General features: G+C 40.1%; 1 protein-coding gene across 1 annotated transcript in view; it reads left to right on the top strand.

The window, feature by feature from the left end:
- snrkb (SNF related kinase b) overlaps nt 1-23,486 on the top strand; it is a 124,966-nt gene that overhangs the window by 40,266 nt on the left and 61,214 nt on the right. The gene's annotated exons all lie outside the window — the stretch shown is intronic.

Raw genomic sequence — 23,486 nt, 5'->3', positions numbered from 1 at the left:
AATCTTGTTAATGTCGACTGTAGCACTTTGTTATACGCTATGTGAAAGTTACATAGAAAGATAAAACCTTTGTACTTCATAATTCAGACCAATGTATTTATATTGTAAAGCATCATTATATCAGAGTATCATAATTGAGTAAACTGCTGAATATGCATGAATCTTCTTAGCAAAATGGAGCTTGCTTCCAAAGAGACACCATGTCTAACAACTTAAAGAAATTAATTAATTTAAGAATAGAGTAATGCTCTTGATTTAATCGGCTAAATTGCTCTCTCTGTACAGTACTACATTAAGCAGAAATGAATTTGTTTTATAGGTCACTGAAAGTTGCAACCACATCTCTGCATACGAAAGTGATTCTCTTAATTATATCTTCTGAAACCATTCATTCTAGCTCAGCTTCAGGAAGCTGTCAATGTCCCATGACTGTCCTTTCTGCAAAGTGCATCATCACTGTCAGTTGGGATGATGAGCTGAAGAATTCAGGGATGCAAATGTTTTGTTGGAGCAGAATATCTTTGACTGAATGCAGACACTGCGGAGCTCACTGTTGACTATGTTACCCCACCTCTTCCTGCTGTCAGTCAATGACATTTATTGAAACGACTGATAAATTAAATTGCCCGATTTAGCAAGGCTGTTTGTGTGCAAGTTGGGTTTTGCTATAATAGAATTTGACTGCACATCACAGACCCATGATTAATGCAGTTGCTCACTAATGACCTTGATTATGATGTTGTTTGAGCACCGACAATCGAGCATTACAAGAAGCAGCATTGTTTGGTAATATGATTAGAAAAACAATAAACACCACAAGAAAAGACTTGTCATCCATGTACCATTCGTGAGTGCCATTCATTTTTAAAAGGACGGGTTGGTGTCAGAATAAAACATGAGTTTTGGCAGTAGTTCCATTTCGGACTGTTCCCAATATAAAACCAGTGACCTGAAAAATTGTGACGTTGGAGCATTGGATGGTGGAGGGTGAATTGTCAGAAAAATAAACTCATTTTGACTGACAATTGAATGAAGAAGGCTTACTCTGTAATGAGGCTTAGCCTTTTTTCCTATCTGGGCTATTTAAGGATAGGGAAAGCTTCCCTATCCTTGAACAGGAGCAACTGTTGCTCAGTGTCTCACCTCTTCAGGCTCAAGTCCAATCCCAGAGAAATCTACATTAAATCCAGGCTGACACATCATTGCAGTGCTGAGGGAAAGCTACATTGTTAGGTGGGCTGTCTTTTAGATGAGATGGTAAATGGAGATTTGTAAACCTTTGATAAATGGAAAAGATCCCATGGCACTGTTTATGAAAGAGCAGCAGATTTTGATATGAGGCTTATATTTGTCTCGCAACTAACATCATCAAATACAGATGATCAAATCATTATCTTTTTATTTTTTGAGTGAGCTTTCTGTCTGCAACTTGGCCATAACTCCTACATTGCAAGAGAAACTACACTTCAAATGGACTTAATTGACTATAAACTATTTGGGGTCCTGATATTGCAAAGACAACATATAAATACAAGTGTCTCTGCTTTTCTTTTTTTTTTGTCCTTTTTTCTCCCACTTTATAGTCTCTTTTCCTCTCTCTCTTCCAGCTTTCTAAAACCTAGTACCTCTACTGTATCTTTAGTCTCTCAAAACAAAATCCCTCCATTTCCTGCTTAGTGTTATTTCTTCCCAAGTATTATGACTTTGTGATGTTCTGAGATGTAGCACTTCTTACATTGAATGGAAGTTGTTTTATATATGAACAAATACTATGATAATGGACATCCACATAGATGATAAGGAACTTGACTGAAGAGGGGAAGGATAATGAGGTAATGGGAATAAAACAAAAAAAAAGGGAACATGATGCTTTCCAAAGTTAGGTTGTGTAGTCCATGGTGCAATGAAAACAGTCCAAACTAAACCAATAATTGTTTGTTACTCTTAAGATGAAAGTCCAATCCAAGTGAAGGCTTCTGTCAGTGTATGTATTCACAACTGGATAAATCGAGCAGTGAAAGAATGAAAGTTTTTGCATTTCTGTAACGCCCAGAATGACTCAAAGTACTTTATCTCCAGTTAAGCATTTTTGAAAATTTGGCATATTTCTACAAATAACAATGTGATAATGACCAGCCAATCTGTTTAGCTGGTTATTAGTATATTTTTTCAAATGTTGTTTACAATTACTGGCACATTAATTAACTGGACTTCAACTGCTCACAAGCAAATTCTGGTTCCAGCACTCCTTTATGGAAGGTTCTGAGTTGATTAGAGTTTTCCCAAAGTTCAAAGAAATTCCATTAAGTGTTGCTGAAAAACTATATTTTGTCATAACTTTTCATTTCGTGTTCATCAAGGCTGGTCACACATATACTAAATCTGAGGGAAAACTAATGTTACGCTGCATGATAGGAGAATGCTGATTAGTTAACAAGTTGGCTCGGATAGAGAATGCACTAATTAATTATTGACTGTTAACAGCTGAGCTTTATTTAAATTTGGAAACAGGCAGGTTCACTCTGGTCAGCCTTCTTCCTTGAGAAATGTACCAGCAAATGGCTATCACTGATTCTGTTAAATTGAAACAAGTGCACCATGTTAACATGTCCTTTCTGGTTACAAAGAACATAGCTTCATGTATGCATATGTGTAGTTTCCTGTATGCATGCAGTATAATTGTTGGCTTTCTCAATGAATTGGTGATCTTGTGAATTGCCTTGAAGAGCGCAAGACATAAAGCGTTGAGAAAATATGTCTTTTATCAGCATTATTTCAGTTAAGTACTACCACATTCCAGTAAATATAAATGTCAAATCCAAGGTAGTGCCTCATTGTCAGAGCTCTGATACAGGGTTCTTTGAAATGGTGGAAAGTGGATCAACTTCCCAACTGTCTAACCCTGAACTTAGGCAATATTCCCTTTTTCTTTTCACTTGCAATGTAGAGGTGTTTTAATGGCTGTCCTCAAGCTGTGACCCTCAGCACATTAGGACCTCAAGCCACTAATGCATAGATACACAGGTGTTTGGTTGTGGTGGTTCAGCATTTAGAGCTCGAGACTTAGAGCATTTGACTTGAAGAGTGTTAAATGATCTGGAAGAATCTTATTTACAATTAGTTTTCAACCACTTTTGTATATTCCTGGAGGGGCAAAACATGTCTGTAGTTGAGGATAATCTGCACAGGAGATGGCTTTCTGCAGGAGAAGGGATCTGTGTAGTCAGGTGTTTATCTTGGCAGCCTCAGGCCTTTGCAATCCAGTTTGTTTTGACTTGCCCCTTTCCCTTTGAAGTTCCCTTGGCTCCTTAAGGTGTGATATTCCAGGATTCCTCTCCAGACAGCCACTGAATTCACAAATGCAGTCATCTGTTGGCAGTATGGCATCCTTTTAACATACGCATTACGAATTAAGAGTTCAATTAGTCTGTAAGTACTTCTTGATTCTGATGTGTCGCAGTGACAATGTCACTGTGGTGGGTAGACGAGTGCCTGTGAGTGATGGATGGGGTTAAATAACAGTGATTTATTTTCTGACGAGTGAAGCAAAGTGTGAGCCAGGAATCCTTTACAGTCTGAGCAGTGAACAACTATTTCACTCTTCCTGCGGGACTGGTTTTATGTAGCTCTTATGGAGTCAGAAGATATTCCACTTATGTAAAAGCGAATTACTGCAGATGCTGGAATCTGAAACCAAAAGAGAAAATGCTGGACAATCTCAGCAGGTCTGGAGCATCTGTAAGGAGAGAAAAGAGCTGACATTTCGTGTCTAACTGACGCTTTGTCAAAGCTTTGACAAAGGGTCAGTTAGACTCAAAACGTCAGCTCTTTTCTCTCCTCACAGATGCTGCCAGACCTGCTGAGATTTTCCAGCATTTTCTCTTTTGGATATTCCACTTATGTTTTGAATATTGACGAGTCCTTGCTTTGCTTTTAAAACAAGTCTCACAATGCTCCAGACTCATGGTTGGCTGCTGATGTTAGCAATGGTTTCAGAGATTATTTTACCATCCCATGGAGTCACCCTTCCTGCACCCCTATCCCCTCCCAAACCTCCCTCGCTTTCCTCCAACAAAAACCTAGCTTTTTGTTTTTCCCTAATATTTGAGGGCCATTTCCCTTCACTGCTCCCTTGGTTGAGGCTAGGATTTACAGGAGAGAGGTTTATTTTAATAGGGACCAGTCCACATTGATGCTGTTCATAGAAGTACAGGATTCTAGACCTGTGCAGTGTACTGCATTTTGTATTAATACATTTTGAAAATTACATTGCCAAATTAAGCCGAGGACTGTTTGACCAAGAAAAGTGAGTGAGTAGTAAGACTTCATTAAAATGAGGATTCATAAATGCAATTTGGATGAGTAGTTTTGCATAAGTAAAGATTCAATGTTGCTCTTCAGAGACTGCAGGTTCATTGTACTCTTCACCAAAGGTATAACGCATATGATTATTACATTACGCTACTACATTATATGCTTTACATGATCACACTTGAGATTTTAAATGAGAAAAGGGAAGAGCAATTTCCTTTATCTTCCTTTTATAGCTCGCAATCGTTGCTCTTTACCAGACTTCTTCGTTGGCAAGGGATTCACTTTTAGTGATGTAAACAATCTCCTTCCAATTCAAGATAATGGTTTCCTCCTTTCTGACTTACATCTACTGTGTACCAGTCTTGCATCTGTCATTCAATTCTCTCTTGTTCTGTAAGTGTTATTTATATTAAGAACATTCATTCTTGGATTATGGACATTAGTGCAAGGTTGACATTTATTAACCATCTTTTATGTACTTTGAGTTAAATTTCAATACAACCTAGGCCATCTCAGAGGGCAGTTAAGATACAAATGTTAACATCTAATATCGTCAAAAGGAATGCCTGAGACCTAATAAAATGAGGTAAACATATGATGGATTTATTAGTTAAGGGTTAATTGGGGTGAATTGCTTGCGTAAGTACAGGAGTGTGTTTTATGGAGTGTGGTTAACTTAAATAATGCTCTCACTAAAAAGTGTGGATGGACTTGAAGTTTATTTAGATATGGTTAACTTGCTGTGTATAGCAACAATCGCATTTGTGTAGGGATCAGCTAACAACCGGTCCAGCTAAGAACAGTGGGTCCTCTTCCCTAGAGAACATTAGAGCCATTAGTTGGCCTGAGACAGCACACTGGTGACATTTTGCAACTCTGTAGAAATCTATTCATTATATATTTTTAAAAATCACATTATAAATTATTCCAGTAACTTGAAAGGATACTGCTGGTTTGTAAGATTAACACTTTTTTTCCCCCTTAAATGTGACCGTAATGTGATAAATTTAAAACCTCACAACACCAGTTCATAGTCCAACAGGATTATTTGGAAGCATTAGCTTTTGGAGCACTGCTCCTTCATCAGGTGATGGTGGAGTATAAGATCGTAGGACACAATTTATAGCAAAAGTGTACAGTGCAATATATTGGAAAAGACCTGGATTGTTTAAGTCTCTCATCTTTTAGAATGACCATGTTGGTTTCAGTTATTTTATAGGTATATTGCAAAACTTTCTTAAAGATACTTTCTCAAGTAAACTTTAACAAGAGGTGCCATGTTGGCCCAGATAATGCATTGAAGGTGTGAGGTGCCCTATGTGAGGCTGTCTGTGCCCCAATGTTCAGACTGATTCTATTTTTTAAAAAAGGGATTTGCAGTATCTTACATGGGTTCATGCAGTTTTTGAGCAAAATAAAATGTAATTCTGCAAGTACAAATTCACCCTACAAACTTGTGGAGTGGGTGGGGTATATGAGTGTCTGAGAGAGTGTATGTGTGCGAGTGTAAAGGGGCATAAGTCTGTGAGAGGGTGTGTGAGAGTGTGGGGGTGTATGGGTCTGTGAATGTGTCTGTCTTTTAACTTTGTACATCCCAGTCCAACACTGGCACCTCCAAATCAAGTGATGAGGTTAAAATACCTAAATATTTACAGCTGGTTCTCAGACAGAAATAAGTTCCTTGAATATTTATACACACAATAAATTTTCAAGCAATAGTTCTCATCTTTGAAATTCATTTGGAATTTTATGCAGTGTTTGTCCTGTGCTGCTTCCAGCATTTAAGCAGTTCATGTACCAGAGGAAAATTGCTAGAAGTAGTGATGAAAATTGATTAAATGCTTCTGGTGCAACAATTTGCTATAATTTTAAAGTTCTATACTATCTGGATCCGTTAGAGGAAATGTGTTTGTGTAAATAGTAACTACTGGCTTTCAGTGTTTTTGTTTTCCAACACGATGAATTATTTTTGTGCCTTTTCGTGTTCTGCTCTTTGCTGTTCTAGTTTGGCTCATATCGTTCCGAGAGTGTCTTTGCCAACATTGGGATTTGTGTAATTTTTTTTTTGTGTGGTGATTCTTATTTTTGTAGGACAAAGAATTGTTGAACCATCCAAGAGATTCCATCTGGATTTCCTCTTGTTCTGGTTGTGTTCCAGCTGCAGATGTTTGAAGGCACTGATGTGTATTTGTTCTTTATTAAAGTGGATCCATGCTGCTGTCACACCATAAAAGCCAACACTCGCATTGAAGGAAAAAGACAGTTTTGAACCTTATGAATGGGTCAGTGGCTGAAAGAGGAGCCTCATCTGATTCCAGAATAAAACATTTTTATCACTTTTATAGCTGTAATCCCAATTCCAATTTTTTTTTTGGCAGGAAGTGTTTTTGACTAACAAAGGAATGTTTCAGCTGGCAAGACTCTCTTGGTAGTTTTCACAGAATCCTTTTAGGTTCTCCTGAAAGTTTTATACCATTTGCCAAAGTCCCAGAGGACCATAAGGCTGGACTCTTATTACAGAGAGAGACCTGACGGCCACCATACCTCTTGTGAGGAGTGAGGTTGAGAAGGTTGGACCTTCACAGTGGGGGAATTGCACACACACACACACTCCAACTAACTGCTAGTTAATTGAAGATTAATATTGAGGGCAGGCCATTGACAGATGTGCATTAACTAATCTCATTTGCTGGTGCTCATATACACAGTACAGAAGCTTCTGTCCTCCTGTTCCTTGATCTGTGATGACAATAGTGAAGTAAGAGTCGGAGAATAGATCTCCAATAACACAGCCAGTTTACCGAGAGTGGGCTCCAATGGAGAGAAATACTGAATTGACAATCGTCTAGCCTGCTGAACATAACGTGGTAGTGATGGGAGTGTTTTGAAGCTTATGTTGAAGTAGTTGGTTCTAAATACTTATTCTTTTTAAGTATTCTCTGACTGTGTGATGAGCAGATTTTAGGCCAATTTGGCCATGTTTTGAATGCTAGATTTTACTTGATCATTAGGTGTAAAGGCCACATCCCACCTCCTCATGTACTCCCGATAAAGAGCTTTGGAGTTGGTGTTACAAAAGTTGGGAAGTGAACAAGCCAGAAGTTGACCCCTTCTGAATGAGTGGAGAAGTGGTAATATGTTTCTATGAGGTCTCATAAGCCAGTAGCTCAACTTGGTTTACTTTTCAATCCTCCGCAGTCCATATATTGAACAAAGTGAAGCACCTTAATGTAGTAGTGGAGCTGTTCAGGTAAGTTTGGACCTGAACAGCCAGTTGAGCAGTCCACCCAGAAGCGAAATTGTCCGGTAGCCAAGTTATCGGGCAAACTCTAGCGAAAATGCACTTCGAGTGGAGCTGAAAAAGTTGCTGGTAATCCTAGATTAGTCTCAATGTCTTGAAAGGCAATGTGAATGTAATGCTGCTGTTATTGGCTGAACTCTGTTTTTGGTGGTTTTAGCTGAGTTTTTAGCTGAAGAGAAAGTTGAATATATTTGCACACTTGAACAATTTTTCCACAAAGGACAGGTTGATTGTTGAAACACTCAAGCCGGTGGAGAGAATGGCAGCTACAAAGTCTGATTACAGAATCATAGCAGTTGTTACATAAAGAAGAAATGAAAACAAAGCTTCAAACCATTGGTAAAGTAGGTTGATTAATAAAAGGCTGATTTACGAGTGAGGTCAGGAAGCTCAGTCTCTCACAGAGAACAAACAGTTGAATGTTATGTTTGAGAGAGTGCAGGATCCTTCAAGATAAATTGGTCTAATGTTTTTGACTGATATTTCCACTGTACAACTTTGTGTCAGACATTTAATACCATAAGTATTCCAGAATTGAAAAATATCCTGATTTTTAAAATCATTATTTTTAAATTTTGGACAGCAATTCTTTCTGGGGTATAGTAGCATGAAGAAATCTCTGAGCCTGAACCTACTGTCATTTGATGCCTGCATATCTACAATTGGAGTCACTAACTAGCTGATAACTAAACTATAGGTGAGGGTTCACAAAGAACTGGAACTCTCTTCCTGAAATGGCGAGACCAATGGGACTGAGATCAGGTATGGATCAGTCACAATCTTAATTAAATGGTAGATCAGTCTTGAGAGCCTGAATGACCCACTCCTGTTTCAATAAATGGGAGACCCCACTCTGGCCAGCTGTTAGCAGTCAAAGTTGTTGGAGTCAAACCTGGGACCTTGGGCCCTCTAATGGTAGTGTCCCTACACCTGAACTGGGAGACTTGGCTTCAAGTCCCACCCTGCTCCACAAGTGTGTAATAACATCTCTGAACAGGTTGATTTTAAAAAAAAAACAAAATGGGTTAAAGTTAGGAGCATCTTGGCTTACGTGTCTCTGTTCTGCATCAGGCAACAGACATTGTTCTGAGCGAGGGTCACTGGACCTGAAATGTTAACTCTGATTTCTCTCCACAGATCCTGCCAGATCTGCAGTGCTTTTCCAGCAATTTCTGATTTTGTTTCTGAATAGATATGATTGTGCTGTTGAAAAGGCAAAAGGACATCTTTTGCTTCGAGAGTGAAAACGTATATCTGTTTTCTTGTGGTTGATCATGTTTAGCAGGCGCCTGTTGGCAATATTTCAGTTCATTTTTGTTTTGAAACACTGCCCCGGTAAAATTAAAACCACATCTGCATGAACAATCTTTAATATGAATAGAGCAGTGTCTGAAATAGGCTTTTGATCTGGTAAAATTGGGCCTTGAAACCACAACATGCAATATTTCATGTTCTATATAAAGCTAAATAAATATTAATGTTATCCAGTTACGCTGTCCAAATATTTTATTGCGATAGGGAATGGCAGCCTGCTTTTGTGTTTGCCTTATTGCATTTCTGAGAATCTGCAGACTTAAACTCTGACAGAGACTTCATATAAACATAAGCCAAAGTGGAAACCAGAGCTAGAATACACTGGAATGTTTTTAAAAAACAGATCTGCTTAAATATTGCAGGAATGAATGCCTGAGAGGGAGAAAAGTAAGCAGTTCTCATTTAAAAGACTATTTATAGAATGTACATGCTCTGGGTAGAGCCATTCCTTAGAAGGACGTGACCCAATTGTAATGTGCAGACAAAGGGCTTTTGGGATTAGCAAACTGCAGGAGGCACCAGATAATAGACACAAAAGTTAATTGGAGCATCCTTTTGAAGAGAACAGTTTCCAAGCACTGATTCATTCCACTTACATTCCAAAAACAAAAGAATAACATACTGGTTTATAACAAAATGAAATTGTAAGGAACAAAGTATACTTAAGGCCTGGCAAAGATGAGGCATGGGAATACTGAGGAATGTAAACTGTTCCATGTGGATTTGTGCTTGTAAATAGATCAGCCTTGACTAGGTGTCCGTCTTGTGCTATGCATTCTATGGTCTTGTTGCTCACTGCACCTTTAGTATGTTGGATCCATTAGATCCTCTCCCAATTTAACTTGTTTACTCAGGATCTTAAAGCTTAAATACACTTTACGTCACTAAGCCTAATCTCTTATTCTTCCAGCTTTCAGGCTTTTAACCACCACTCAGCCGATCTCCTCCCCTGGTGATGTGCTGCACCTTGGCCCTTAGCCCAAATGCTAAGTGTGAGCTTCCCAGGAGCTTGATGTAAATGTGGAATTCTACTGCAGAAGTGGGTTAAAGAGTTCTTGGGAACACTTTGTCAGTGAATCTTTGCAGCTTTAGACTTGGGCTTTTGCAAGTGTGGATAGCCAAAACTATCTTATAGTGCCATTTCAGTAGTCACCTGTGGCTACTGTTTTTTAAAAAAAAGGGAAAGAAAACATTCAAGTGGTAAAATGTTTGTGTGTCAGATCTGTAGTGACTGCAGCTAGTTTCAATTTCAGTTTGGTCACCTGATTGAACTTGTGTAAGTAACGGAGTGGAACTCATTGATGTAGGTATTCTACCTGGCTGTGGTATCGTTGGCAGGTAGCTGATGGAAACTGGAAACTCGTTCAAGGTGTTGGGGATCAACGCTGAGTGATTTCCCATAAACTACACTTAAAACAATGCCTTACACTAAAGAAGTCTCAGAAGAAAAGAAATAGCAATTTTGAGAGAAACTTTGACATAATGAAACAGAGGGAATCTTTATTCACTTTCACCAATTATGCTTTCATTAGTAAGAGGAGAGCACATCTGGTCTGAGACAGATGGGAAAATTGGCTGAGGAGATTTTCTGTTGAAGGTTTTTTTAAATTCTGTACTCCTCTAAACTGGAACCTGTGCTACTCTCGGTCCTTTCATCTGTCCACGTGCATGACACAACGAGTGAATCCATCTGAAACAGAGGAAGGTGTGGTGAAGCATGTCATATCAAGGTTACCTTCCCTGCACAGTGATATGACTGTAAGTCATAGGAGTAGATGTAGGCCATTCAGTTCTTCAAGTCTGCTCGGCCTGTCAGTGAGATCATGGCTGAAATGATAATCCTCAATTTCACTTTCCTGCCTTATCTGCAGAACCCTGGATTCCTTTACAGATTAAAAATCTCTCTAAATCTGCCTTGAATATAAGACCATAAGACTTAGGAGTGGAAATAAAGCCATTTAGCCCATCGAGTCCACTCTGCCATTTAATCATGGTAATGGGCGTTTCAACTCCACTTGCCCACCCCTTCTAATTCTAAGGCTGTGCCCACAGGTCCTAGTCTCCCTGCCTAATGGAAACCACTTCCCAGCATCCACCCTTTCTAAGTTTCTATTAGATCTCCCCTCAACTAATAGAAACTCTAATCCATACAATCCCAGGATCCTCAGCCGTTCCTCATATGTTAGACCTACCATTCCAGGGTTCATCCATGTGAATCTCTGCTGGACACGCTCCAGTGTCAGTATGTTCTTCCTGAGATGTGGGATCCAAAACTGGACACAGTATTCTAAATGGGGCCTAACTAGAGCTTTATAAAGTCTCAGTAGCCCATTGCTGCCTTTATATTCCAACCTTCTTGAGATAAATGACAACATTACATTCGCTTTCTTAATCACGGACTCAACCTGCAAGTTATCCTTTAGAGAATCCAGGACTAGCACTCCCAGAGGCCTTTGTACTTTTGGCTTTATGAATTTTCTCACCGTTTAGAAAATAGTCCATGCTTGTATTTTTTCAAACTATATGACCTCACACTTGCTCACGTTGTATTTCATTAGCCATTTCCTCGACCACTCTCTTAAACTGTCTAAATTTTTCTGCAGCCTCCTCAGTACTACCTGCCTGTCTGCCTAACTTTGTATCATCAGTGAACTTTGCTAGAATGTCCCCAGTCCCTTCATCCAGATCACTAATATATAGAGTGAACAGCTGCGGCCCCAACACTGAACCCTGCGGGACACCACTTGTCATCGGCTGCCATTCCAAATAAGAACCTTTTATCCCAACTCTCTGCCTTCTGTCAGACAGCCAATCCTCAATCCATGCCAGTAGCTCACCTCAAACACCATAGGCCCTCCCCTTACTCAGCAAGCTCCCATCAAGGCCTTTTGGAAGTCCATATAGCAGCCACTGGGTTTCCTTGGTCTAACCTACTTGTTATGTCTTCAAAGAATTCTAACAGGTTTGTCAGGCACGACCTCCCCTTACTAAATCCATGCTGACATGTTCTAATCCGACCCATGCACTTCCAAGAATTTAGAATTCTCATCCTTGACGAAGGATTCTAGAATTTTACCAACAACCAAGGTTAGGCTAATCGGCCTATATTTTCCATCCTTTATCTTGATCCTTTCATGAACGAGGGGGTTACAACAGCGGTTTTCCAATCATTTGGGACTTTCTTTGAATCCAGTGACTTTTAAAAGATCACAACCAACGCTTCTGCTATTTCCTTAGCCACCTCACTCAGAACTCTGGGATGTGGACCATCGAATATAATTAAAAGGGCCCAGCCTTCTGCAGTAAAGAGCTCCACTGAGTGAGAGAACTAATCCTTCTTCATCTCTGTCTTAAATGGGCAACCCCTTATCTGAGATTATGTCTGCTTGTCTTAAATACCCCCACAAGGGGAATCAAACTTTCCACATCATCCAGTAACCTGCAAATGCAAGTTAGCATGATGATTCAACCTAGAAGATTCGATGTAATATCCCTGAACTGCCACTAGATATCTCCAGCATGTATAAAAAGTTGTTTACCCTTGGGGTATTTATTCCTGCTACAAAATAGCACCAACTAGTGGTTAGAAAAATGTTTGCACGGTTATTCAGGCAAAATAGACCTCAAGGGAAATGTGATTAGCTCCAATCTTTTGTACTGTCAGTTTTTACCCTCCGTTGAAAACCGGGGAGCATTCTCATACTTAACTTGGAAGTTATACCATATGTTTTGAAGGAGACACCATCGATATCTTTTCAGTCTGGCGAGAGAACTTTTTTTTAAATTTAAAAACTGCCTAAGATTGAGTTGCCTTTATATGCTATCTCTGGGTGCTTAAAATGGTAATTTTTTTTATGACCGAAATAAAACAATACCCACGGAGAGGCTGGTCTCGTATAGCTTTTCTGAACATTCACTCAGACTGGCTGTACAGATGAGAGAGACAGACAGACCCAGGTGACTTTGCACACAGACTAAGCAAGACCGAGTATGAATGCAGAGGAATAATGGCCTGCTATTTATAGGGCTTTTAACTGTTACTAATGTTTGATCTAGAAAACATTAATGAGAGAACGTTTTAGCTAGAGTGTGCTGCACTGCACTCTCTACCGAGTGATCGTGATGTGCTGTGATCGTTAGCTCAGTGTCGACCAACATTAATTACTCCTGTCGCATAGATTTTTTTCCAATTTAAGAATTGAACACGAGCTGTCACTAAGGCACTCCTCATCCAGTCAGAATAGAGTCTTTGCCAGCACCTGTAGTTGAAAAGGGTTAGCAGCGCTGAAGATAAGCAACGATGTGGTTTTCACCCTCCATTAGCGAGGGAGAAATTTGAATTCCAGCTCCTGTGATAGAATCAAACTTTTGTGGGTTTTGCTAACGCTGAGATCTCCTCCACACTGTCAAACCAATTCTAAGTTATCAAATTGGTAATGAGGCTCGGGAGCAGGGAGTATACGTGAATTGCACGGTTCAGCATGTTTGCCTCATGTTGGAACTGAACTACACTGGTGTGCAAAGTAGAAGGTGTTTGATTCTGCATTTGGAGATCTTTGTTAGTAACTCCTGGAGTGGTATTCGGTTCATTAGACCCTGAATAGGAACGAATTCTTCTAACTCCCTCCACCCCTCTGGAACAGAAAAAAAAACACACACAAACCTGATACAGAGCTTTTGACCAGGACATTTGAACACAAATGCCTTTATTCAAAAACAGAATGATGTCCCACAGTAGAACTCAAAAGTTACAGCCTCCAACATCAAATTATCTCTTAAAACCTCTGCAATGAGGGAGGGCACATCTTGGAAAAATCCAAATGCTGATTATCAAATGCTCCAACTTGGTTTGACTAGATAGGCCCTTCCCTCTGGTTCTGAAATAACCTTTAGGAATGGGAGCATTTCATTTGGGCTGCAGTCCTAATGGGATTAAAAAGGTTATAATCAGAGAACTGTTTTCCTAGACCAGCCTTGTGTTTCCTATTGCATAGAAGATTAAGCTCAATTGAGATGTTTGATATGGTTAAAGGATTTGATCAGATAAATAAGAGAGAAAAAGATTGGCTGAGTCGAGAACCAAGAGGCAGAGTTTAAAATGAGACCTAGTTCATTCCTGGTTGGTGTGCTCGCACTGCCTCACTGTTTTAGCCTGGTGGAAATCCCCCACTTCCACAAAAGATAGCTGAAGAGGTTGGATCCATTGATCATTTCAAAACTCAGATTGATGGGGTTTTGTTAGACATGGACAATAACGGGAATTTTCAATAGAATCCGTGGGATGTGTTTGGTGTTAGCAAGATCACCATCCCTAATTTGCCCAATGGGGAGTACAGGGAACAGGATTAGGCAATAACATGCTGAGTGTATGATTCATCTCGCCTCCTCCAAATCTTTCCACTTAGTTTTTAATCATCCCTTTGATGACGATTGAGAGTATTCCGATTGGACAGTAATTGGCACGATAGGGTTTGGGCTGCTTTTCATGTACAGCATGCACCTGGGTAAGTTGTTGGATATATGTCACGATTGCAGCTGTATTTGAACAGCTTGGCTAGAGCACAGCTAGCTCAGAAGCATGATTTCAGGGCCATTGAATGTGTTGGGACCTGTAGCCTTTATAAATGTGTTCTCCATTAACAGCCGAGCCAAAACTGCAACAGTTAGTGTGCTGAAGATACTCCCATGGCTGGTGGCTTTCTATTATTTAGAGAGTTTGGGGATTTTGCAACAGTGAGCATGATGTGAAACTTGGAGGTGGAGGTATTCCCATATGTCTGCTGAACGTGTCCTTCTCGCTGATCGATGGGAATTGTTATTGAAGAAGCCTTGATGAGTGGTCAGTTTATAGATGGTACATAAAGCAACCATGGTGTGTCAGTGGTGAAGGTCATATATTTTAAGGAGGTGGATGGAGTGTCGTCGGTGGAGTTAAGTTTGGCACTTTTCCAGGCAAATGGAGAGTATTCCATTGCACTCATGACATGTGCCTTGTAGAGGGTGGAAAGGGAGACAGAGGTGAGCCACCTTGTGGTCTTCTATCCACAGTAGTGGAATGTCAGGAACAGTCTTAAAAGACTGAATTACCTATACTTGTTCCTATGATCCCAGGAGTCTTGCATTGCATAGGAGCACTACTCGGTTCCCCCAAGCCTGCACCGCAATTCAGTAAGATCATAACTGGTCTGATTACTTCACATTCTCACCTGACCCGATAATCTTTAACCGCCTCGCTCATCAAGAGTCTGACATTAAACATGGTGAATGACTCGGCCTTGAGTGCCTTTAAAGGAAGAGAATGCCAAAGACTCTCAACCCTCTGAAGAAACATTTTCTCCTCATTTCTGTCATAAATGGGCGATCCACGTTATATTGAAACAGTAACCCATGATTCTAGATGCCCCCACAAGAGGAAATGTTGTTAGAGGTGTAACCCTTTGGATAAAATGTTAACCTAAGGTTTCATCCTCTTAGAACCAATAGAACAAATGGGCACTAAAAGATCTGTTGTACAATTTAAAGAAGAGCAGTGAGCTCTGCCAATGTACTGGCAGCATACCTCCCTTAGCCAATGCTATTCCTATGATGAGGTAATACATTATTGTGCATTATCTACAGACATGTTAATGTCACTGCTCTCCAAAGAGATTAGTTGCATATGAATTGCCTTGAGGTATGTTTCATAGAATCCCTACAGTGTGGAAGCAGGCCATTCAGTCCATTTGAGTCTACACCCACCCTCTGAACAGCATCTCACCCAGATCCACTCCTACCCGATCCCTGTAACTCTGCATTTTCCATGACTAATCTACTAAGCCTGCACATCCCTGAACACCAGGCAATTTAGCATGGTCAATCCACTTAACCTACACATCTTTGCACGTTGGGAGGAAGCTGGAGTATCCGGAGGAAACCCACGCAGACACATGGAGAATGTGCAAACTCCACATAAGCAGTTGCCTGCGGGTGGAATCGAAACCCAGGTCCATGGCGCTGTGAGGAAACAGTGCTAATCACTGAGCTACCATTTGAGTGAAATGTGAAGTGATTATTGAGTGTGTCTTTTGTTTGACATGGTCAGAGGTCTTGCGGAGGTTGGGCTGGAATCAGTGGGCGCGATATATCTTTGTCAGTTATAAAGTGACCAGGGGCTTTAGGGATTAACTGTTTGGAGCTCTGAGGATAAGTGATTTTAACAAAACCTGCCTATTTGGAAACTTACAATAATGGGTCAGTTGCCTATTTTGCCCCTTCCTGTTTTCAAATTCTCCTCCATCTGCTCCCACCCCATCATTTAAAGCCAGTAACTGAGATTGATGTGTAAGTTTCTCAGAGAGGATTTCCTGTTGACAGGAATATTTTCAGTAGGCACCATTATGTAACAGCAGTTGCCTGCAATACCACATTACCTTTTTTTTTACATCGCACTCCCTGAACATTTGCAGAGCTGAAGGTCAGAATCATTCAGCATTGTTCTTGTTTACCATTGATTAGTTCTCCAGTCTAGTGACTTGATGTGTGGCAGGGATTGGGCATACTGGGGGATGCAGCAGAGCAGAGCAGCCCAATCATTATTCTTTTAGAGGGATGTTTTCCATCGCATCTTTGAATGTTTCCTGTAACTGCTAATGCACAGAGTGCTTGTGCCAGAATATTTTTAGCTGTGCTCCTGCAGGCTGCATTTCCAGCAACAGTTCAAAGCCAACATTAATTGATTTCTGATGTACTTGCTTAGTTCTAAATTGTAGGGTTACATTATTCCACTGGGATGTGTACATTCCAGAATGCGTCCCGATTAGCTCAGGCTCCCCACTGCAGCAATTCCACACCCCACACAATCTTTGTCAATTTGTGAAAGCTATCAATTTAAATTCCGATCTTTGCAGTATTGTCATTCTTTTCACATTGAGCACATCTGGCAGTGCAAGATGATGGGCTTTTAAATGCTCCATTTTAAGTGCACCAATACACTTTACAGCATTATCACAAAATAATACATTCTCCAGGATCAGATCAGCCACTGGAAATGTCCAGAATTTAGAGACATTATCTTATGAAGACATTAGCTTGCATGTATTGACAGAGATATGTCACATTGTTCATATGACTTTGCATGCAGTTTCAGAAGTGACGTCTGTGCAGTGAAGGGAACAGCATGTAGATTAATCCAGTCCTTATTTTCAAGATCCTAACCTTGGCTCAGTGTAGATTCTTGTTTCTGAGGAAAGCATTTGTGGAATACTCAGAAACAACTCATAATCTTGACAAAAAAAAACTTGAATGGTGGAAATCTGAAACAGAAACAGAACTTGCTGGAGAAACTCAGCAGGTCTGACAGCATCTGTGGAGAGAAAGCAGAGTTAATGTTTTGAGTCCAGTGACCCTTTGATTTGATTTTATTGTTGTCACATGTACCTGAGTACAGTGAACAGCTTTTAGTGTGCAGTACAGGCAGGTCATAGCATTCAAGGACATATAAATCGTTGAGTGTTTAGACAGTGAGGCATACAAGGTTTATGGCTGCACAGGAGGTGCACAAAAGCAAGATCAACGTGACATTTGATGTTGGAGAGGTTCATTCAGCAGTCTGATAACAGCAGGGATGAAGCTGTTCTTGGCCCTGTTGGTACGCATGTTTACGTTTTTGTATCTTCTGCCTGGCGAAAGAGGTTGGAAGAGAGTATAACCGGGGTGGGAGGGCTCTTTGGCTGCCTTTCTGAGGCAGCGAGAAGTGCAGATGGAGTCAATGGATGGAAGGTTGGCTTCCGTGATGGCCTGGGCTGTGTTCACACTTCTCTGCATTTTCTTATGGTCCTGGGCAGAGCGGTTGCTGCACCAAGCCATGATGTGCCCAGATAGAAATGCTTTCTATGGTGCATCTCTAAAGGTTGTCCTTATAGAGTCGTACAAATGTACAGCATGGAAACAGACCCTTAAATTGACGCCGACCACATATCCCAACCCAATCTAGTCCCACCTGCCAGCACCTGGCCCATATCCCTCCAAACCCTTCCTTTCAGATACCCATCCAGATGCCTTTTAAATGTTGCAATTGTACTAGCCTCCACCACTTCCTCTGGCAGCTCATTCCATATACGTACCACCCTCTGCGTGAAAAAGTTGCCCCTCTGGTCTCTTTTATATCTTTCCGCTGGACTTCCCCACTCAAGGGAAAAGACTTTGTCTATTTACCCTATCCATGCCCCTCATGATTTTATAAACCTCTATAAGGTCACCCCTGAGCCTCCGATGCTCCAGGGAAAACAGCCCCAGCCTGTTCAACCTCTCCCTATAGCTCAAATTCTCCAACCCTGGCAACATCCTTGTAAATCTTTTCTGAACCCTTTCAAGTTTCACAACATCTTTCTGAGAGGAAGGAGACCAGAATTGCATGCAATATTCCAACAGTGGTCTAACCAATGACCTGTACAGCCGCAACATGACCTCCCAACTCCTGTATTCAATACTCTGTTTCTGTTTTTGTAACATACAATTGAAGCTGGTACTGAGCAGTCCTCCACTGGACATGCTGGCTTCCAGATAAGACATTAAACTGATAGCTGTGTGGCATCCCAATCCTTTGTTTCATTGTAGCTTCTGAGATAAACTGGCTGCTGGTGTTTCCTACATTACAAGCAATAGGATGTCACTGGCTGTAAAAACATTGTGAAGTGCTAAATAAGTGCAAGCTCTTGCTTTAATAAGAGATGTTCTCTGGCCAGCCTGGTAGAATAAGCATATTTGTGATTTGCATGCTTCATTTTTTTCATCTTTATTCTTCTTTTAAATTGTTTGGAAAGAATTTAAGCAAATGTGAATCTGGATCGAGGTGTAACTAAACAACCAGGAAATCGCAAGCGGAGATGAAGATTTCTACATAGATTAAAGAAAACAATCTCATGGAATGTTATTCCTGGATCAAGAATGAATCTGGATCATATACACTACTTAATCAAATTAAATGAAAAATACTGTGAAGTTAATACAGTCTATAGATAGCAGATGTGGAGAACCATTTATTTCAAATGTCAATTAATCAGAAGTGGTGAAGTGTTGTACTTCCTTGTGCTTGTTTGGTTATTCTGGGCCTCTCTCTTAACACCAGTGTCTGGCGATAAGACTTTGTCTGGGAAGCTAACCATAGTAATTCCTTTTCAGAGGGCTTGCTTGATGCTGAATCTTTCCAATGGAATCCGGGAAAGGTACAGTTGGGAGAATGTTACCAGACTGACAGGTTAGGCGAGCTGCTTCCTTTGCTTTCTGATGGGCTCACCTTCTGCAATGGTAAGCCCTCATTAAACCGAAATTAGTCATTACAGTCTCCAAATCGATGGAACAATTTTAGTTAGAAACAGGTTCTCGAAATACATCCCACACCTATATGCAAGACAAGTAAGGACATGCCACCCAGCTATTAAAATTGGCGTTACGTTTCGGTGCCTATTTGTAGACACCATTAATTTTCTCTTCTGTTCAATGAACCTTGTGTCTGTTTTCCCCAGCTCTTTCTCCAAGGATCAAGTTTAATATTTAGCCCGGAGTCTGGGCATTTAGTTTGCAGGTAACAAAGGCACAGGTGGGGTTTCAATAGTGGAGGAGTTGGACAATGTTACTGAGCTTGGAAAAAGATGGTCTTGATGCTGGGCTATATCATCATATCTCCTCAGCGGAGACCTGTTAAAACACCACTATGGCCAAGTTTTTCACCACCCCATGTCCATTGGTGATCACATCTAGTTTCAGCTTCCCATGTGTACGCTGATACAGCCTAGCATCAAGATCATCTTTATTCAAGCTCAGTAAAGTTGTCCAACCCTTCTACTTCATCTGTGCCTTTGTTACCTGTATACCAGATGCCTCCTAACTCTCCAATATCACTTCACCCCTGTATTTCTGTCCTCCTGTACCTCCCTGGCTTAAGTAGCTTTACTATTGAGAGGCTTTATGCTCTGAAATTCTCACCCTAAACCTCTCTGCGTCTCTCTCCTCCTTTACGATACCTACATTTTTGGACTAAGTGTTTGGTCATCTGTCTGAACATTTACTTAGAGTTTGATATGAAATATAGACTGATTACATTCCTTTGAGACATTTTGGATCATTTTACTGTACTAAAGAGGCTATATAAATGCACATTGTTGTTTCCAAGTATTGAGTCTTCATTGTGATGAGGGATCTTGTGCCACTTCATGAACAAATACAATATATATTTAAATTAGTGAAAACAGTTGCAAATTTAACTATAAACTTCCAAAATTAGTTTACAAATTACTTTCCCAGTTTTCCTGGATTAGTATAACAAGGAAAGAATTTCTAATAATGCTCTTTCTAATGTAATAGTTGTGTGGGAATGTACTTTCTCCCCCTAAAATTAAATTGAAAGATAAATAGAGGGGAAGTGACATTTTGCAAATGAATCTCTATTACCTGTCTCTCCTCCTCCTCCTCTGCTGAATTGCACTGTATTTTCTTTGTTTTCATTGCCAGCTCTCATTCAAAATTAAATCCAACTTTATTAGCAACAATAATATACAAATGGAACAGGTTTAAAGCCTAAATTGTGTCGTGCAGATTTTATTAAAAAACCTCTGTCTTCCTCTCTGGCTTGCCTGTAAAATCAATAGCCATCGCTTGGAAAAATATCAAATTATCCTTCATGTTGGTTATTCTGCAATATGTGCTTTTATTTCTTCAAAGGAAGGTCATGGGCTCTCCTCCAGTTTCCTGTATTCTTGCTGCTTTGAAGTCCTCACTGTTTAAACTCTGGTTAATCTTCACGTGAATCTGGCTTAAATTGTGGAGTTCCTTTATTTCCCCTTCCAGTTACAGTCCACAGGCTAGTTGCTCCAAAATTGGTGTCATCTAACTACTGCTTTCTGACTTACTTTATTTATCCCCTATTTGATCTTTGACTGTTCAGTACCCTGAGCTATGTTCCATTACTGATTTTTCCCTGTAAATAAATGGTGACTCCTTTAACCCCTGTCTCTAATGAAATGCTGAGTTAAGCCCATTTATCTCTTATTATATGGTGTATGTAAAGACCCGTTGAGTTAAAGATCACTTTAGAACAGATTGATGCTATCTCCTTGTATGAATTGCAGGATAAATATTCCCAAATCAGGTTAGCATTTAAAGGCAAGATTGATAGAGGTACCAATATCAAAAACAGCTAAGAGATTGGGTTAAGTTGGTGGTCAGAGGGGGTTTGGTAGAGACATGACTGCACTATAGAAATCACAGAGGAATCCAGCAGCAATAGGTTCTAGTCATATACAACACTGTCCCCAAATCACTAAAACTCAGTCTTTTTACATGGTCATTCAACATATGCAAATCAATCTGCAATAATAACCCACAGAGAGGTTTTTTTTTGGAATTTGATGAGTGTCATTTCTCCAGATGGTGTTGGCAGAAAACCGTCGAAAGCTTTTGACCCCCTGGTGGGTTAAGAATAATTATCATTAGGAAATAATGTGAAAATGAAGTTGAATGAAGGATGTGCAGGCTGCTATTGTGCATTAATCAACAAAATCATAAGACATCTCTGCATTCAAATTTGTTCTATTTTCTTAAATCGGAAATGCTAGTATACAGTGATTTGGAATTGAGGTTACTGGAAATGACCCACTGGGACTAGGAATTAGTGTTTGAACTAAGCTTGGCATTACCATCCATCATTATTTCAGATCCCAATTGGAAAAATTGGAAGCTAGGTTTTCCCACTGTAATAGCACAAATACTCTCCTGGTCCACAAAACTTTGATCAGTCTGTGGGTTTGATGTTGTTACAGGTTTATTTTACAGTATGTAAATCCATCAAACTGACTTACCACAATCACAGATGTTGTACCTTACTGTGAAGGTGAAGATCTTCCGTGTGATGAAGACCAAAGACATAGGTACAGGTCACTCAGATTTTAACCACCCCCTTTATCTCCTGTGGCAAAAGAAAACATGAAGTGATGTTGGATGAGTAGTTAAATAATACTTACATTTTTCTTTCATTCATTCAACGTTTGAGGGTGTGGCTGGTTAGACCAGCAGTTATTGCTCATCCTTAATTGGCCATAAGGCAGGTAAGTATCAATCAAATTGTTGTGGACCTGGAGTCACATGTAGATCAGACCACTTAAGGACAGCAGCTTTCCTTCCTGAGAAGGCATTGGTGAACCAGATGGATTTCAATGGCAATCAACAGTGGTCACTTGGGTACCATTAGGGCAGTATGTTTTTTTTTCCATTTCATTGTCCAATCAGTGGCATAGTGGTAAAGTATGAGGAAGCTTAGAGCTTACATGATCATCAAGGAAAGCATTTCCTCAGTGGTAATCCTTCTTCTCTCAAAGAAATTTTCACAAGTTTATCTAAGGAGCTGTCAGACAGGGCAAAGTTGTCTTTCTGGGTTTTAGGATGAGTTGGTTTGGACCCTGTTGCCAATTCTGAACAACTTGGTCACCCATTGCATCATCCAAACTTAGGCTCTTTGAACTGTTGAGAAATGTCAAACTGAGCGCAGTGGCCAAGTGGAAGACAGAATTATAGTGTCATCTCGATGCAGTTTATGGTGGCAGGGGGTAATCCAAAGTATGCAACCACTAACATTGTAATTGTGGTGATGAGCATTTCTTTGGTTACTAACATTATCCTGAGCTCCATTAAATAACTGTCCCAATTTCATCCAGATGACATGTCTCCATCAAAGTTATGGGTCATAACAAAGAAAGAAAGATTTGCATTTATACAGCCCCATTCATCACCTCAAGAATAATTTGAAGCCTTTTTAGCCAATGACATACTTTTGAACTGTAGCCGTCATCGCAATGTAGGAAACTCAGGAACTAAATTGTGCACAGGAAGCCCCAACAAACATCATTGTGATCATGCCTAATACTGTAATATGTTTTGTTGAATATTGGTTGAGGAATAAATATTGTCCAGGACACACTAACATTTTTAATATCAAAATTATACCCCATTCATAAAAATATCTTTATCTGCATATGTAATCACTAAAGCAGTTTGGTTCTGTACAGTAGCATATGCAGAAACAAACATTGGAGTTTGACTCGACCTAACAAACATCCCCAAAGGCATTTCTTACTTGTACAAGACCTGTATTTACATATATTTGAGGCATGGGCATGGTCTAATAAACTGAACTGACCCCCATTTAACTTCAGTAGAAAGACCTCACAATAGTCTTTTCCCCACTGCGCCTTGACTGCAGCTGCCCCAAACTTTAATCCATCCCTCAGTCCTGGATCTTGGAATGTGCCAGTCTGCAACGCTTATTTGGGGTCAACCCCTTGTTCTGGAAGACCACCAAGATTCAGGAAGACCAAAGAGCATCTTGCACTGAGTTGGTGGTGTACAGGTGCAGTCGATGCTTGACTCTGTGTGCATCCCAGGGAGCAGACCTACGTGAATTTTTTTTTTATTGCAAAAGTATACTTTATTCTTGGAAGGAAATCTTTATGTACATAGTTAATGAAGCCGTACAGATCTATACTGTCTTTACTGCTTTCTCTATGTTTAAGTTAAAATATTGGCATTT

Source organism: Chiloscyllium plagiosum, unplaced genomic scaffold (genome assembly GCF_037043375.1).
Source record: "Chiloscyllium plagiosum isolate Xiang-an unplaced genomic scaffold, Cpla_swu_hap1 HiC_scaffold_17, whole genome shotgun sequence".
NCBI classification, from domain to species: domain Eukaryota; kingdom Metazoa; phylum Chordata; class Chondrichthyes; order Orectolobiformes; family Hemiscylliidae; genus Chiloscyllium; species Chiloscyllium plagiosum.
This window is presented reverse-complemented; position numbering and strand designations above follow the sequence as displayed.